Source organism: Mobula birostris, chromosome 19 (assembly GCF_030028105.1).
Source record: "Mobula birostris isolate sMobBir1 chromosome 19, sMobBir1.hap1, whole genome shotgun sequence".
NCBI classification, from domain to species: Eukaryota; Metazoa; Chordata; class Chondrichthyes; order Myliobatiformes; family Myliobatidae; genus Mobula; species Mobula birostris.
The window spans coordinates 30,157,751-30,177,285 of NC_092388.1; positions in this window are offsets into that span (position 1 = coordinate 30,157,751).

Below are 19,535 nucleotides of genomic sequence, written 5' to 3' on the forward strand. Positions count from 1 at the left end.
CAATGGGGTGGAGGGTGTTGGTGACTCGGATGCCAGAAGCCATTGTCGATCCCTCTGGAGATGCAGTGAGCTGATCGATGAAGCATCAAGGAAGGAGGGTGACCATTTGAAAACCATGCAAGTCAACCCTGTGCCATTCCCAACACCAAGGCAGTTTCGAGCAAGTGCTCAGGACCCATTGGCACGAGGGATATTAACATCTTATCCCGTGATTTTTTATTTTTACCTTCTTACGAATCCCAGTGAAAGTTAAATTGGATAAATAAGCCAGACTGATAGTTTGATGCTTTACTTCATTCTTTTGAAGAACAGTGAGAAATTTCATAGGAATATCTTTGATGAATGTTTCCTTGTATTTATGTTCCTCTAATAGATAGTCAAATTGTTAAAAAGTCATTGATGGTACAAATGAAATATGAGTCATTGGAAGGTAGTGGCTTGCAGACTTACAATCATTCCATATCCTTTCATTTTATTATTAAAAATTATTACAACATAATATCCTTGCTATGAAGCTCTTTCATGCACCACTAAATTATATGACAGGTTTAATGTTGGTTTATAAACATAGGTATGTCATACAAGGGCAAAGAGGTTATGACAAACTTGTGCAAGACTACAATGTGATGGGGAACGCACTGATTTTATGTCCATGTCCCACACTATAAAAGACCATGAAACCATTGATACAGAAAATAAAATGGAGATTTTTACTTCTAATTCCTCACATCACAAGGTCATATCTTCTGCTCAATTACACATCAGCAGTGATTAAAGTAGTGAGACAACTAACAGAGCTGATATCTCACAGCTCCACTGATCTTGTGTCAATCTTAACCACCGCCTGGGTACACTTATTCTCTGGGACCACAGGAGTACATCCGCTGGATGTTCTTGTTTGCTCCCACGTCTCAAAGATGTGTGGGTTGGCCACTGTAATTTGACCTGAGTGTGCAGGTAAATCACACAATTTGAACTGAGTTGATGGGAAAGATGGGATTGCTCTGGGATTAGTTCAAATATATGCTTGATAGTTAGGGTAGAATTAGTAGGGTGAAAGCCTGATTTGATGCTATGTGGCATTATGACACTTACGACTTGCTGATAAAGGCGCTGGCCAATTGTGCACAACAAATAGAAAAGTCAAAAATCTAAAATTTAGGTAATTCCCTATCACTTCCTTTTCCATTATATCTTTCAGCTTGATTTCTCTTTCTGGATCAGAGGGTAAGTTTATGGATAACACTAAAATTGGAGTTATAGTGGACCAGGGAGAAGGTTGCCTGAGGTTACAATAGGATCTTAATCAAATGGGAAGGTGGGCAAGGGAATGGCAAATGCAATTCAACTATGTCAAGTGTAGACTGATGCATTTTGGGAAGTTAAACCAAGTCCAGTACATGCACAGTTAATGACAGAGCTATGGGGAGTGTGCTGAAAAGTGAGATCTAGGGATACAAATACATTGTTCTGTGGAAGTGGCAACATGGACATGGTGGTAAATAAGGGATGGAGCATGTTTGCTGCCTTCAGTCAGCATAATGAGTATTTGGGTTTGGACATCATGTTACAGCTGTACAAGATATTGGTGAAACTCCTCTATAAGTACTGTGTACAACTCTGGTCACCATGATGTAGTGAAGATGCAATTAAGCTAGAAAGGGTGCAGGAAGCATTCAAAGGGATGTTGCCTAGAATGGAGGGCTTAAGTTATGAGGAGGTAATGGATAGGCTAGGCTGTTTTTCCCGGCGGCTGAAGGGGCACTGTAGAGAGGTTTATAAAATTATGAGAGGTATGTAGCCACTGCCTAGAGGGTAGATAGTCATTGCCTTTTACCCAGGGTAAGGGAGTCTAAAACTGTTTTCCTTCCTGTATAACTCGATGGCTCTTTCCTTCGTGTTCTTTCTTGAACAGAAGCGCTTTTAGCTTCCATTCCCTTGTTTGACCAGGTATTTTCATTTCTAATACCAGGCTTGATATATTCATCCTTTGCCTGTGTTGCGTTAATCTTGCGTGTCTTTACAAATCACAGCTTTACAGTGAATTATGTATCACATGTTCCATCACCTTCCTTTGGAACAGAGTGTTGTTGCTCCAATGGCCTGCAGCTTGTGATTCCAATAACCATAAGGCTATGAGTGTCCACTGTTACAAAGGAGGAAATTAGAATTCTGGAATATACATATATGGAATGAAATGTGGAAATGCAGATATCAGGGCTCCTGATCCTGTAGACCTTGCACTGGGGCAGCCTATAAGAATAATAAAGTGAACAAACTCAAATCTTGTTTTTCGATGGGAGTCATTGATTGGAGTACTGCACAGATACAACAGGAGCATTCCAGTGCAGTTTGACAAAGAGTTTTAAGAAGCAGCAAATTTTTCAATGGGAATCATTGATTGGAGTACTGCACAGTTGCAACAGGAGTGTTCCCACACAGGTCTGACAAAGATTTGCAACAGAAAAGCTAATCTCTATAAAAGAGAGGTACCGCCTTATGGAGTGGCCATTGTGGGAGCAGTTGTCATCGCAGTAGTCTGAGGTAGTGTCGTAAGGCTTTGGCTCAACAAGGCTTAATTGAGAATAAGCGGAGGGAAGGTAACTAGATAAGTTCATTCCTTATTGCTTACTTAAATCTTGAGTATCTAAGCCAGTATGATAGAGCTGAGGATGAGCCGGCAGGTTTACAGGTAGATGATGGATTTAACATGAATGTAAGGAAGGAGAAACCCTGATTGGGTACAGGCAAAATTCAAAAGGGAGGTGAATGCAGGACTGAAGGTGTTGTATTTAAATATGTGTAGCATTCAGACTAAGGTGAAAGAACTTGTGGCGCAATTAGAGATTGGTCAGTATGATATTGTGGGCGTCGCTGAAAGAAGGCCATAGTTTGGAGCTTAACATCAAAGAATATACTTTGTATCAAAAGGACAGGCAGGAAGGCTTAGGCAGTGGTGTGGCTCTGTTGGTAAGAGATGGAATTACATCTTTAGAAAGAGGTGACATAAGGTCAAAGAATGTTGAATATTTTTGGGTGAAGTTAAGAAGTTACAAGGGTAAAAACAAACCGTTATGGGAATCATATGTAAGCCTCTAAATAAGAACTGTATAAAAGCCAAGGAAAGGGCATATAAGGTAGCAAAAGTGAGTGAGAAGTTGAATGATTGGGAAGACTTTAAAATCCAACAAAAGGCAACCAGAAAGCTATAAGAAGGGAAAAGATTACGTATGAAGGCAGACCAGCCAATAATATAAAGCAGAATAGCAGAAGTTTTGCAGTTATATAAAGAGTAAAAGGGATGTGAGAGTTGATATTGAACCACTGGAAAATGATGCTGCTGAGGTAATAAAGGGGGATAACAAAATGGCAGATGAACTTAATGGGCACTTTGCATCAGTCTTCACTGTGAATGAAAGACACTAGCAGTGTGCCAGAGATCTGTAAGTGTCAGGGAGCAGGAGCGAGTGCCTTTGCTATTACAAAGATAAAATGTACTAGGCAAACTCAAAAGTCTTAAGGTGGATAAGTGGATAAGTCACCTGAACGAGATGGACTAAATCCCGGAGTCCTGAGAGAGTTTGCTGAAGAGATAATGGATGCATTGGTCATGATCTTTCAAGAATCACTTGATTCTGGCATGGTCCTGGAGAACTTAAGAAGGGAGAAAGGCAAAAGAAAGGATATTATAGGCCAGTTAGTCTAACCTTAGTGGTTGGGAAAGTGTTGGAGTCTATTGTTAAGAATGAGGTTTCAAGGTACTTGGAGACTAATGATAAAATAAGAGTTTTGCTTGGATTTCCAGTGTCTGCAGATTTTCTCTTGTCTTGCCTGACAAATCTGTTAGAGGTCTTCAAGGAAGTAACAAGCAGGGTTGACAAAGAAGAGGCAGTGGATGACATTGACTTAGATTTTCAGTAGACGTTTGATAAGTTACCACATACGAGGCTGCTTAACAAGGTAAAATCCTATGGCATACAGGAAAGATACTGCCCTGGACAGCAGAATGGCTGACAGGCAGAAGGCAGTGAGTGGGAAGAAAAGGGGCCTCTTCTGATTGGCTGCTGGTGACTAGTTGTGTACCTCAGGGGTCACTATTGGGACCACTGCTTTTCACATTGTTTGTCAATGGTGTAGATAATGGAATTGATGACTTTGTGGCAAAGTTTGTGGATGATATAAAGATAAGTGGAAGAGTAGATAGTGCTGAGGAAGCAATGTGATTGCAACAGGACTTGGACAAATTGGATGAATGGGCAAAAAAGTGGAAGATGGAACACAGTTTTGAGAAATGTATGATGATTCATTTTGGGGTAAGAGGAACAATAGTGTAGACTATTCTCTAAATAGTGAGAAGGTTCAAATATCAGAGGTGCAGAGGGACTTAGGAGTCATTGTGTAAAACTTCCAGAAGGTTTATTTACAGGTTGAGTCTGTGGTAAAGAAGGCAAATACAATGTTGACATTTATTTCAAGCAAGGATGTAATGCTGAGTATTTATAGACACTAGTTAGGCCACACTTGGAGTACTGTCAACACTTGGGCCCCTTATCTCAGAAAGGATGAGTTGTCATTGCGGAGTCCAGAGGAGGTTCACGAAGATGATTTCAGGAATGAAGGGGTTAGCATATGAGAAGTGTTTGGCAGCTTTGGGCCTGTTTTCACTGGAATTTAGAAGAATGCATGGGGATCTCTTTAAAACCTACCGAATGTTGAAAAGACTAGATAGGGTGAATGTGGAGGTGCTATTTCCTGTGGTGGGGTATCCAGAACTGTAGGGAACAGCCTCAAAATTGTAAGGAGGAGGAATTTCTTTAGCCAGAGATTAGTAAATCTGTGGAATGCTCTGCCACAGACTGCGGTGAAGGCCGAGTCCGTGGGTATACTTAAGGTGGAAGTTGATAGTTTCCTGATCGGTCAGGGCATCAACGGATATGGCAAGAAGGCAGTTGTACGGGGCTGAGTGGGATCGGGGATCAACATGATAGAATGGTAGAGAAGATTCTATGGGCTGAATGGCCTAATTCTGCACCTATGTCTTACAGTCTTATGGTCTTGACAAAAAGTTCAATTATTTACAAATTATTCCGATTTCGAAAAATAATCTGGAAGTATTATGATTTATAGAATGAGCTTTTAACACAGTACTAAATTGCAACTGCTATTGAAATAAACTCAATGGTCCTAAAGAAAAATATCAATAAAAGTAAAAATTAGCTTATTGACAGCAACAATACTACATTGAGGAGCTGAATGCAATTGTCATCAACGAATATACTGCATGTTTTCAATGTTAAAATGTTTAAAATGCTCAAATTAGAGCACTGCCCTCTTTGTTTTTCTGCTCTGGAGAATTCTTCAATATCACTAAGTTTTTTGCCTGTTTGATGATGATCTTGCTAAGTGCCAGACTTCCTCTAAAATTAATGTATGTGAGTTTGGGAAAGAGGAAAGTAACTCTGTTGAGTTTACTGGATCTGCACCCAGAGATTTCAGGGCTATCACAATGACATTGCTTCGTTGTTGACCACAAAATGTAGACAAGTATTTGCTTATCAGCAATTCTGGGACTCGTTGCTACTTTGGCTGATTATTTGTGATAAAAACCCTGAATTTCAGGAGCAAAAGACCATGGTTAGCAACTATTAAAATGTAATTTGGTGTTAGGGACTGAAAAAAAAATCATCTTAGGGCACAGACGTTCATGAACAGTAGATAAGAATAAAGACCTGAGAAAGTTAAGCTAATGAAGAAACAGAATCAAGATAATGAGCACATAAATCCAGAGTGTTGTTAAATCAGTCCGAAATACTGAAACTCCTTAACGAATTATACAACATCATGGATTGTGATTTACTGCATCCCCTCATGAGGGGGATATGTTTGATAAACTGTAGCCTGTTTAGACTTTCATCACTATAATTAATTCTTCTAAAGTTTAGAATCATTGCTGTTCGGATATGCATGATCAAATCATTATCTGTAAATGATTACTTTTAGTTTATTTGTATGCAATGGGTTGGATAAATCAGACCCAAACTAGTTGAGTGTCCAGGAGATGTGGTAATAAGTAGAGTAAAAACACAACAAAGTAAGTTAAGCCTAATTTATTTTCATAAAATAGAAAAAACAATAAACCGCACAAAATACTACACACCATGTCACTAAGATTGCTGTGGGGCACAAAGATTTCAGGGCTCATGATCCTTAGTCACCATTTGATTTTTGCTGTTGCCGGGGAAGCTCTGAATTTTGTCTCATTAGTGAAACCATCCCTGGGTCTTAGGCACTGATTGTGATCTTCAGCCCTTGGTGAAGTTCAAAGAAGTTGGGAAAGGCACCGCCATAAATATAAGTTTCAGATACGCAGAGAGGTAGAGAGACAGAAAAACTCTTTGATCTTTTCTTCTCATGCATTAACTCAGACTGGATTTTTTCATTCAAACAACACATGAGTTCATCAACACAGTGTTCAGCAAACTCTCATAAATCAATTGGACACTTTAATGGTCATTGCTCATTATCTCATAGCATTCAACATTTACTAGTCTCACTAAAGTACCTTAATTTTTACATTTAGTGATACTTCTGAATCCATCAAGCCAACAATCAAATGACTTGACAAATATTTCCTTTTTAATGGTGCCTGAGACGATGAAATGATCTATTATCAACAAACATTCCGTGGATATTAACAGTGTTTACTCTACAGACCCCACATGCTGCAATTGTCATCGTGATCTTTCAGACATTCATCCAATGTTTGACAGGGAAATATTTAATTGAATATTTAAGCCTATAAATAAAGAAAATATGGTAGAACTGCCAGACTGAAGTAATTACAAACATGGAATTCTATCCATTTACTGGAACTGAAGTTGAACAAATTATTTTGAATACTTGTGTCCATAAGATCTTCCTTCATCGTAAGCTGCAGGAATGCCCACAGAAGGAAGAGAGACCTGAAGGGTACAGAATGTGGATTGTAAAACATAGAATTAACAGTAAACAATGTCTTAATGGTGTTAGTGATCTTAGGACAGAGCGACATTGAGAGATGTCACGACTGAGGGTGGGATGTTACATTTGTTGGAAAACTAAAACAGAAGTAGAACTTTAGTATTGACTGCAATGGTACGAGGACAAGGGAAAAAGACCGGCTAGGCCATCAGCCATAGTTGGCAGCTCATCTAGGAGAAGGAAAACTCTGTTCTCAAACCTCCGCTGTCTTGTGGCTATACCCACTCATGGAGAAGGTTATGGGAATAAACCCTGAGGGAAAAATCCAGACCTGGAGATAGATAGATATACTTTATTGATCCCAAGGGAAATTGGGTTTCGTTACAGCCGCACCAACCAAGAATAGAGGGTAGATAAAGCAATACAAAAACCACAAACAATCAAACAACAAAAAGCAAACCATGCCAGATGGAAAATAAGTCCAGGACCAGTCTATAGGCTCAGGGTGTCTGACCCTCCACGGGAGGAGCTGCAAGTTCGATGGCCACAGGCAGGAACGACCTCCCGTGCTGCCCAGTGTTGTACCTCAGTGGAATGTGGCTGGAGTCCAATAGTAAAAAGTTCAATATCTGGTCTACAAACACGTTCCTTGATCATAATATGACCAGGATTACACCATCCGTTGTTAACCAGAACAGTAAGCACCCAACTCCTTTATGCTTACCACTCTCAGTGCACTTCTGGTCAGCCAGAACGGTCTGGAAGCCATCCATGGAGAAGTTTTGATTGGGTATGTTCTCGTGCAGCCCCGTACCAGTGAAACACATAACACTGCACTCCCAAAATGTTCTCTGACGCCTGGCTAGTGCCATGAACTTGTCCATTTTATTACCCACCAAACTCCTCTTCTCCATAAGTTTCTGTTGTCTCGATCCGGTCTTCTTTCCTCGACTTTACGATCCCCCTCTGCATCCTCTGTGTGTTTTCCTCCAGATTTCAGCAGGGGTGTCCGCCATTCTGCTTGCTAAACCAGCCGGCATTAGCGCAAACAGCTGGTCCCTGGAATACACAATGTGACCATGCTTCTGTCCCGCGTGTCGGGATGTAACTATTTCCGGAGCTAAAAAGCCACATAAAACTCTCTCTACCAGCATGTTAGAGAGGGTGCAGCTTCGGCATGGTACCGTGAAAAAATAATACAAAAAATAACGTAAGTTAAAAAGTAAGAAGAAGAAAGTAAGGATACTGATTGGAACGGCTGTACAAGGCTGCATGCACGACCGGCGGTGTCCCACATTGAGTTCAATGCTGACTGCCAACTCCCGTGATGCAGCTGGTACCAAACTGCTGTTCCTTTGGGCTTATCAGATGTGTGGAGAGGGAGAGCTTCCTACATGAGCAACAGATTGCTCTCCATATTGTACTGCTCTGGCTTCCATATCTAGACAGCTGAAACGCATGGTCACCTCTGACTGAAGAAGTCCTCAGCCGCTCAGCAACAAGACTGAAGCCACAATATTATCAAAATCCATATAATAGTGTTGACAGTATATACAAAGTATTAGGTATAGCCAACTGAGCAGCAAAATCTTTTCAGTCTTGCCATTAATGTTAATTGGGTTCCACTATTTCAATTAACTGTAAATTCAGAGCAAGCGTTTTCTGTTCAGGTGAAACGCCAATGAGCCTGGTGGAAAGCTTGATATTTTCCCCCTCAAAGACATTAGCAAACACATTGAATAAGTTTCCAGAGAGACTGTAGTCTTGGTACTAATTGGCAATTGTGAATTGGTTTCCTACAGACCAATACATGTCAAATCAAGAAATTTACATTTTCCAGAAGGTGAATTCGGACTTGCTAAATATAATTATTGCTAATCACAAGGGGAACAAAAATCCTTGAAGGAAGAAATTACTTTGTGATTAGATGAAAGTTTTTAACTTCTGAGGGATCTAGAACTATTGAAGTAGAATGATTCTTAGCATAACTGATAATCAATATTTAAAACATAGCAAGACAGTTGGATGTGTCATCTGCTCAGCAAATTAGACTTTGGAAACAACTTTAGAAAGAGTCAAAAAAAATTAGAGTTGTGGTCTAGGTTAGAATTCCCTTTATTGATGTGTTACCTTAGATTTTGTAAAACATTGAATGAATGTCTAGAAAGTCAAATGGCCACTTAATTCTTTCTGATCTTGTTGCATGTGGGGTCTGTTAGAGAGTAGTGTCTGTATTGAATAAACACTGTTAATGTCTGCAGATTGTTTGCTGATAGCAGCTGGTTTATTTCTTAGTCTTAGTCTTATGTGAGTACCTATCTGGTGGTTTAATAATTGGCTTGATGGATTCATTTCGATTCAGCCTTATATTTAAGAATGTTAATGTAACCAAACAGCTATTAAAGAAGAAAAAAAACAGAAGGACCCATCATAACTAAACAGTCAAATGTGTAAATAAGTTGGAGCTCATCTTGCAGTTGTCTTTAACTCACACGCTGGATCCTCAGTTAGTGTGAAAACACACACCACCTTTTGAATGTCGCTTGAAATGCATCTCAAACAAACGGGCTTTTGCACAGGGGTATTTCTCCTTCCTCCTTGAAGCCATTCATTTGCACAAAACATCTTGTATAACGGGGATGGCATCCTCAGGCATCTCCCCTCCTGTCTTCTCCCAGCTGCCACCAGAAAGGCCTCAACCCACACCAGTGTCCATCACAAAAACATCTCCATCCAGCTTTCTCTAGAATCTTCTCCCGATTCAACCATCCTGATTGGCTGAAACCACATTTCTAAGTTGAGCAACAAAGCCCCTTATCTCAGCTCAAATCCAAAAAGGCTGAAAGCAGAACAGACTGCGCTTACAGAACTGCTAAAATAAAATACCTACACAGCATAACAGTAAAAATCTCAACCAGGGTGTTAAATAAACTAGGCTTAAGTTTCGTTTTGCTTGTACTTGAATAGATTGGCTCTGATTAATTCAGACCATTGCAATTGGTGTCTCAACCAAAAATAAATAAGCAAAATATTCTCTCTCTCTCTCTCTCTCTCTCTCTCTCTCTCTCTCTATATATATATATATACTGCATTTGGAAACATGTTGACACCAAATGTATCATGTCCGTAAATTTTCTGGATTTTCTGGTAGGGAATGAAGCACATCATCATTAGCCCTTCCTAGTATTAACTTTGTTAGATATATTCCAGACAAAATAAAGGCAAAAAATTATTTGACTCTGAGTTTGATTAACAGAACTAGAAGAAGCAATCTTAACAATCAATCACCACCATTGGTGCCGAACTTTAAATAGCATCTCGTTGTTGCATTCAACCCAGCTTATGATCAGACTTGATGAGATCAAGATCACCTATGCACATATTTCAGTTTCTGCTGCCCTACCTTTGTAATTTCAAACTCCTTCTTGGAATCAGCAAGGGTTCTTTGAAGCAAATTCCTTCTAGGAATTTGTCTATCTGATAAAGATTACTTTCACATGTTATACACTAAGGAGACTAACCAAGATCAGAGAGCAACATCCTGAAAAATATGTAGCCACAGGCAGTACTGGGGATAACTAGATTGTCAGAGAGGAGGAGCTTTCTATTCAATGAGTATTGTGGGCAAGATTTAAGGAAGATTTGCAAGATGCTGTTACTCCTTTCTGCAAAATCTTCTTGGAGAAGTAGATAGGGGAGCAGGACCAAATGTTTTCCCAACCTCTCTGAAATGAATAAGAAATTTTGTAAGCACTTGGCAACACACACAAAATGCTGGAGGAACTCTGCAGGTAAGGCAGCATCTACGGAAAAGCACAGACGGTCGAAGTTTTGGGCCAAGATTCTTCTTTAGGACTGAGAGGGAAAGGTGGAGGTGTCTGAATTAAATGGTGAGGGGAAGGGAAAGAGGCTAGCTGGAAGGTGATCTGTGAATCCAGGTTGGTGAAAAGGTCAAGGGCTGGAGAAGAAAGAACCTGATCAGAAAGGAGAGTGGACAATAGGAGAAAGGGAAGTAGGAGAAGACACAGGGACAAGTATTAAACAGGTGAGAAGTAGTTAAAAATTCAGAGTGAGGAATGGGGCTGGGGTAATTTTGTTCATCGGAAGGACAAATCAATATTCATAATATCAGGTGGGAGGGTGATCAGATAAAATATAAAATGTTGCTTCTCCACCCTGAGGGTGACCTCATCTTGGTACAAGAATAGGCCATGTATTGGCACATTGGAAGAGGAATGGGAATCAGAATTAAAAAGATTGGCCCACTGGGAAGTCCTGCTTGTGGTGGATGGTGCGGAGGTGTTTGACGAAGTAGTCCCTCCATTTATGATGGTTTCACCAATGTGAGAGGAGACTGCATTTTGGAGCTCCAGACAAAATAGACGACCCCAGCGGATATGCAGGTGAAGTGTCGCCTCACCTGAAAAGACTGTTTGGGGCTCTGAATGGAGGTGAGGGTGGACATGTATGGGCAGGTGTAGCACTTGGTTGTCTTGAAGGGATAAGTGCCTGCAGGGAGATTAGTGGGATTGGACAAATGGACAAGAGTGTTGCAGAGGGAATGATCCCTGTGGAAAGCGTGTGGGAGGGCGTGGTATATATATGCTTAGTGGTAGATATGGTTTGTTTCTCTCCTCTAATGTACAGTATGAAGTGTGTGAAGTGTGTGAATATAGTTGACCAGAAGCAATGATCTCTTTGTCTAAAACAGAAACTAATTTGAAACTAAGAATATTAATCACAGGTAGTCTGGATTTCACATTGTTACTTATTGGGAGTTACAAGAGAGATAATCACTGAAAGGTGAAGGCTTTGCATAGAAATTTGATCATCAATGTATTTTAAAATGTGATGTTCTGACATAATTCTAATGCATTATATTAATCATAATAGAGTTCAATGTCATAATTTAGACACTTGCAGGCTTAAATGCATCTTTGCACTGCTTCAGCTCACTTTGACTTCCCATCTCTATGCCCTTGGTCAATTCATTAACCTATTTAGAATAAAATTGCATACAAAAGAACATTTGCTTTATGGAAGGACTGGATGTCAATCCAGAATATTTGATAGAGCCAAAACGCAATGGGTGCATTTTATTGCTTTAAGTAGATCCTGTAGAAACACCTCACAGAACTGCTTTATTGTGTGCGATAGATATTCATTTCTTGGATGTTTGCTTACCTCAGCTTTTCAAACACAGCAGCTACCACTTGTAAAATAAAATAGATGTAAGTGAAATTCCAACTACGCATTATTTAGTTTCTGGTCATAAATGGGAGTCTGTCCTCAGTTCTTAAAATGTAAATGGACAGCAGCAATCAGTTTGAAGTTAAAACACAGTTTTGCAAACAAGCTCTGCATTTTTAAGATGCTTTGTCTCTGAGAAGAAGGATGTAGCTCAATGTACTTGCTTTATTAATGCCGGAAGATACAGTATAATATAATGGGTTGTTTAATTTGACTTGTTTCAAACAGACCAACAGATAAGTTGTTTAGTTCAAGGAAGTTTGCAGAACAGATGGATATCATTAAGTATTTGAAATAACTGATGTGCTTCTGAAATTAACTTCACAGCTTTTGTTGCATTAACTGAGAACCATGTTTCCAAAATGCATTCAGACCTTTTGTGTTAAAAGGGTATCTAGGGAAATATCATATATATGTGAAGTCAGTCAGAGAAACAATTTAAATATAGGAAGTAGTTCAGACATATTAGGAATGGGGTAAGGAACATAGAGAAACATGGAAGAAACACAGGGTGAATTGAATCCATTCCTCTGGTTTTAATTTCTATGACAAAAGATTTGTTTGTCAGCAAGCTGTTGGTATATCTTCTTTAGTTTATAGGAATTCATAGAATAGTACAGCACATTACAGGCCCTTCGGTCCACAATGTTGTGCCAACCCTCAAACCCTGCCTCCCATAAACCCCTGCCCACCTTAAATTCCTCCATATACCTGCCTAGTAGTCTCTTAAACTTCACTAATATATCTGCCTCCACCACTGACTCAGGCACTGCATTCCACGCACCAACCACTCTCTGAGTAAAAGACCTTCCTCTAATATCCCCCCTTGAACTTCCCACCCCTTATCTTAAAGCCATGTCCTCTTGTTTTGAGCAGTGGTGCCCTGGGGAAGAGGCGCTGGCTATCCACTCTATATTCCTCTTATTATCTTGTACACCTCTATCATGTCTCCTCTCATCCTCCTTCTCTCCAAAGAGTGAAGCACTAGTACCCTTAATCTCTGATCATAATGCATACTCACTAAACCAGGCAGCATCCTGGTAAATCTTCTCTGTACCCTTTCCAATGCTTCGACATCCTTCCTATAGTGAGGCGACCAGAACTGGACACAGTACTCCAAGTGTGGCCTAACCAGAGTTTTATAGAGCTGCATCATTACATTGCGACTCTTAAACTCTATCCCTCGACTTATGAAAGCTAACACCCCATAAGCTTTCTTAACTACCCTATCTACCTGTGAGGCAACTTTCAGGGATCTGTGGACATGTACCCCCAGATCCCTCTGCTCCTCCACACTACCAAGTATCCTGCCATTTACTTTGTACTCTGCCTTGGAGTTTGTCCTTCCAAAGTGTACCACCTCACACTTGTCCGGGTTGAATTCCATCTGCCACTTCTCAGCCCACTTCTGCAACCTATCAATGTCTCTCTGCAATCTTTGACAATCCTCTACACTATCTACAACACAACCAACCTTTGTGTTGTCTGCAAACTTGCCAACCCACCCTTCTACCCCCACATCCAGGTCGTTAATAAAAATCATGAAAAGTAGAGGTCCCAGAACAGATCCTTGTGGGACACCACTAGTCACAATCCTCCAATCTGAATGTACTCCCTCCACCACCACCATCTGCCTTCTGCAGGCAAGCCAATTCTGAATCCACCTGGCCAAACTTCCCTGGATCCCATGCCTTCTGACTTTCTGAATAAGCCTACCATGTGGAACCTTGTCAAATGCCTTACTAAAATCCATATAGATCACATCCACTGCACTACCCTCATCTATATGCCTGGTCACCTCCTCAAAGAACTCCATCAGGCTTGTTAGACACGATCTGCCCTTCACAAAGCCATGCTGACTGACCCTGATCAGACCATGATTCTTCAAAATGCCCATATATCCTATCACTAAGAATCTTTTCCATTTGTACATTTGTACATTTTTTTTGAAAATCCTTTGTATTTTTAAAATCCTTTAGGTCTTCGAAATGCTTTGCGTTTTAGAAATGGTTTGTACTTTGGAAAAGTTTAAGATAAAAATCCTTTAAGAGTTTTAAATGTGTTTTAAGAGTGTTGTTTGTATTTAAATGGGCATCAGTGAAAATAACTGAACTGTGTTTTAATCTACTTTGTTAGATGAAAATATCTTCTTCTTGGTAGGGAGAGGGGAGCCATCAGTTGAATAGTGGGTATTGGTAGCTAAAATCACCATTGAGAATAAACGGGGAAGTAAACCAATCTTTGAAGATTGAGTAGTTTTAGTATAATTTCCCTCTAGTAGGAGTATCTGTGGCTACTTATATCTGACAGGGTGTGAGATCTTTGTCTGAGTTTAGAACTTTTCAGTCATCAAACCATCATATATGTACTCATATAATTATAATATTGATTTTGCTCTACTTGCTATGAATAAAGTCATAAAGCTGTTCCATGTTTAATAACCAAAAGATGAATATTTTCAATAATCCGATCATTACAGTAATTGCTTTTATTTCAGCCATCACCTGATTTATAGTTTGTGTACATTAAGTGCAGAAAGACACCATTGTACTGATAACATTTAATAGACTATTTAAACAGAGCTTCACATAAAAAGTAATTTGACTTCATTGTTCCCTATGTTCTTGCTGTCGTCTGCTAGGATTGTTGCTTCAATCCATCTTTATGAATATTTCATACGACAGAGTGCAGCTGGTGCATCCCTGCTTCATTGTTGCTTAGCTTTTGAAAGATACAAATCACAAGATTAAAATTTCTGTCTATTATGCAGTCGTTATGCTCCAGTCCTGCTACATTACAGCATCACAACCTATATAATCCAATATTTTGTATTTTTTCATTTTAGTTGATAAATTAAAGTGATTTCAATAATAACTCTTTTGTTGTCAATTGAGATATAAGGGTCAACAATAAAACAGCTGTAATTTTGTGTAAATTTGGTAGGTTTCATCTGTGATGGATTATAGGATGACAGACGGAAGTCTTGCTTTACTGAGCACTGTGAATGCATTTACCAACGCAGTATATTTTTTACTATAATCTTCTCACCTAAAAAGTTTCAGTTTCTGTAGATGTAAAATCCTGTTGCCCCATCTATTTTGCTGCCCTAATCCTGCTCCATTGTTCCTTGAAAGGAGAATGCAACAATAACTCTGATGCCTTTGCAATTTTCTAATTGCATAAAATGCATCTTTAATGCGTTTGTTATCTCAGTTAGAACTACCGTTTTTTGGAGTATTGTACTTCAAAATTCCTGGAAATTGGTATCAAAGGAATTCTTCATGCATGCATTTTCCTCTTGTCATGGCAACCAGGACTTATCCCATTACTTGATACTTCAGAAAAAAAGCCAGGAACTTAGTTTACACCAGTGGTTCCAAAATTGTTGGTATCAACCCCTGAGATGTTAGAAGCTTCTAATGAGGTGAGAAAATAAAGGGTGTAGGGGGATGCTAAGTAGCACAGGGGGTTTTATATGTATCACTTGAAAGAGAACTCTGAAAGAAGCAAAGCAGCATTTAAGGCCGTGAAAGCCAAAGTTCAGAGGGAGATCAGGGCTATGAAGAACAACTGGTGGAATAAGAAAGTGGAAGAACTGCAAGCAATGTCAGACAGGAATGACTAGAATGGGCTCTTCTCAGGACTGAAAGCTATCTACGGTCCAAGAAACAATACAGTGGCCCCAGTAAAAACTGCAGATGGGAGCAACCTATGCACTGACAGGAAAGACATCATTGAGCGATGGAGGGAACAATTCTGTAACCTTCTAAACCAACAAGGCTGACCGCAATGCATGTGAAAGGCTCACAACTAGACCAGTAAAAGAAGAGCTATGTGGACTCATCACTATGACAGCACTTAATAAGGCTTTAAAAGATACCAGAAGTGGTAAAGCACCCGGGCAGGACGGCATTCCATCAGATGTACTAAAGCAAGGTGGTCCTGCTCTGAACTGTTGAACTTATATAATGCTTGTTGGCAGAGTCAATGTCTCCCTCAGGACTTCAAAGATGCGCTGATAGCCACCATCTACAAGAAGAAAAGCGACAGTAGTGTTTGTGGAAACCACCGAGGAATCTCCCTTCTGTCCAAAGCTGGCAAGACTATGGCGAAGATACTGCTCAACTGGCTCAAGATCATCTCAGAAGATGTGCTTCCTGAAAGCCAATGTGGTTTTAGGGCTGGAAGAGCAACCACTGACATGATTTTTACTTTGAGGCAACTCCAGGAGAAGGCAGTAGAACAACAGCAACCATTGTACATTGTCTTTGTTGAGTTCTCACAAGCATTTGATACGGTGGACAGAGAAATTCTCTGGGAAGTGCTCAAAACTTATGGCTGTCCAGATAGGCTGGTTACGATGATCAAGTTGTTTCATGAGAATGTGTCTGGCAAAGTATCTATTGGAGGAGACATCAGCGAAGCCTTCACTATCAACCATGGGGTAAAACAAGGATGCGTTCTTGCTCCAACGTTGTTCATACTATATCTTACTACAGTTTTGGAAATAATGGACGATAATTTGACAAAGGTGTGTACGTCAGGACTCGCTCAGATGGAAAATTATTCAACCTGTCAAGACTCAAAGCCTCATCCAAATCAAGAGAGATATGTGTCAGAGGGCTTCTGTATGCAGACGACTCAGCCCTGGTTGCTACTGATGTTAATGTGATTCAAAAAATTGTAGACCGCTTCTCACTTGTTGCCACTCTTTTTGGCCTAAGGATCAATGTCTCCAAAACCAAACTTCTGTACCAGCCTCCTCCTCTGTGTAGTGCCAGTGAGACCCAACCATTAGTCATATTGGTCAATGGGGTAGCGCTGAAATGTACTGACTCTTTCACATAGTTAGGAATCGCTGTGACTAACACCAACTCATTAGATCTAGAAGCTGAGAGGAGAATACAATCAGCTACAAAAGTGCTTTGCAGAAGCGACTTTGGTCTCGCCACGACATTAAAATGGCAACCAAGATCAAAGTGTATAACACAGCTGTTTTCGCACCTCTGCTTTATTCAACTGAAACAATGACATTGTATGGGAAGCACATCAAGAAATTGACCGAGACACAGCACAGGCATTTACACCAAATATTACACATCGTGGCAAGAGAGGGTACCAGATGTAGAGGTGCTCAAACGTGCTGGGACAGTCAGCGTAGAATCGCTCATTACAGCTTCTCAGCTGCATTGGACTGGTCATGTCACAAGAATGAGCGATGATCGTTTACCCAAAGCTGTTCCCTACGGTGAGCTACATGAAGGAAAGCAGCAGCATGGTGGTCAGAAGCTGCACTACAAAGACGTGCTCAAGCGCCATTTGAAGAACACTGACGTGAATGTCAACACCTGGGAGAAAGATGCTTTGGACAGAAGAAGTTGGCACTGCATTGTCAAGAAGTCAATCCCAGCTATCGAGGAGAAAAGGCAGAAGAAATATGAAGCAGGTCATGAACACAGACATTTGATGCTAGACCAGTCAAATCACTAATGTAACCGATGTGGGAGATAGTGCCAATCCAGTGCTGGCCTTGTGGTCCATAAACGTGCCTGCAGAGACTAATTTCTCAGCACAGTCAACATCGAAAGCGATGGACAGCCAAAGAAGAAGAAAGGTATCAACCCCTGGGACATTAGGAGCTTCTAATGAGATGAGAAAATAAAGGGTATAGGGGAATGCTCAGTAGCAAGGGGGGCAGCTGAGCATAGGCTTAAGTGAAAAAAGTAGTAATTATCATAAGAATTTGACTCTCAGTGCCTCATAATTAAGCCATAAGACCATAAGATATAGGAGCAGATTTAGGCCATTCTGCCGTTGGTGTCTGCATTGCCATTCCTCATTCTTTTGCCTTCCTCTTTAACCTTTGACTGCCTGACTAATCAAGAAGCTATCAACCTCTGATTTAAGTATACTCAATGACTTGGCCTGCATTGCCACCTTGGTAAGGAATTCCACAGATTCACTACTCTCTGGCTAAAGTAATTCGTCCTCCTCCCAAATGGACATACCTCTATACTGCGGCTGCGTCTCTGGCCCTAGACTCACCATCTATAGGAAATAGCCTTTCCACATCCACTCTACCTAATGAGAGATATTCCACTCACCAACGTTCTTGGTTGTGGAATAGATGGGCCACTATCCATGACAGGACAACACCGTGGGGTTATTATTTCCTCGAAAAAAATGTACCTAACATATCTATCGTTCACTGTGTAATTCACCGACAACACCTTGTCACAAAAAAAAACCTAAGTGATCAGCTGCATAAATCATAAAATACTGTTATCAGAGTGGTAAATTAAATCAAGTCCCACGCTCTCAATTCTCAACTATTTTGAGAGCTCGGCATTGAGAGCATTGAATAGTTTGAATACACACAAAAATCAGATGGATCTCAAGGGGAACCTGCCTGAAATGCGTTTATGGACTTCTTGAAAATAATAAAATTTTTTGAAGGCTCGAATGCTTTGTTCAGTAATCAGCTCAAGAATATTCAGCACAACATTGCTTTTTGTAGGACTTATTCACGAAGTTTAATGAAATCAATCTTCAATTGCAAATGAGGTGAATCTTATCAAAGTTGCCGTAGCCTCGATTCTGCCTGAACACGACCTTTCCAATTTGGCCCAGCAGTTAAATTGATTGAACCTTTGATTTTCCTCATTCTTGGCGATGGGCTTGCAGCCTCGCTTCACCTTGGTTCTTCCATGTTGGAATTTTTTGAGGAAATTACCAGTAGGCTAGACAAGGGAGATGCAGTGGATGTTGTATATATGGATTTTCAGAAGACCTTTGACAAAGTGCCACACATGAGGCTACTTAACAAGATAAGAGCCCATGGAATTATGGGAAAGTTACATACGTGGATAGAGCGTTTGCTGATTGGCAAGAAACAGAGAGTGGGAATAAAGGGATGCTATTCTGGTTGGCTGCCAGTTACCAGTAGTGTTCTACAGGGGTCTGTGTTGGGGCCGCTTCTTTTTACGTTGTCCATCAACGATTTGGATTATGAAATAGATGGCTTTGTGGCTAAGTTTGCTGACGATACGAAGGTAGGTGGAGGGGACAGTAGTGCTGAGGAAATGGAGAGTCTGTAGAGAGACTTGGATAGATTGGAAGGATGGGCAAAGAAGTGGCAAATGAAGTACAATGTTGGAAAGTGTATGGTTATGACTTTGGCAGAAAAAATAAACGGGCAGACTATTATTTAAATGGGGAAAGAATTCAAAGTTCTGAGATGCAACGGGACTTGGGAGTCCTCGTACAGGATACCCTTAAAGTTAACCTCCAGGTTGAGTCAGTAGTGAAGGAGGCGAATGCAATGT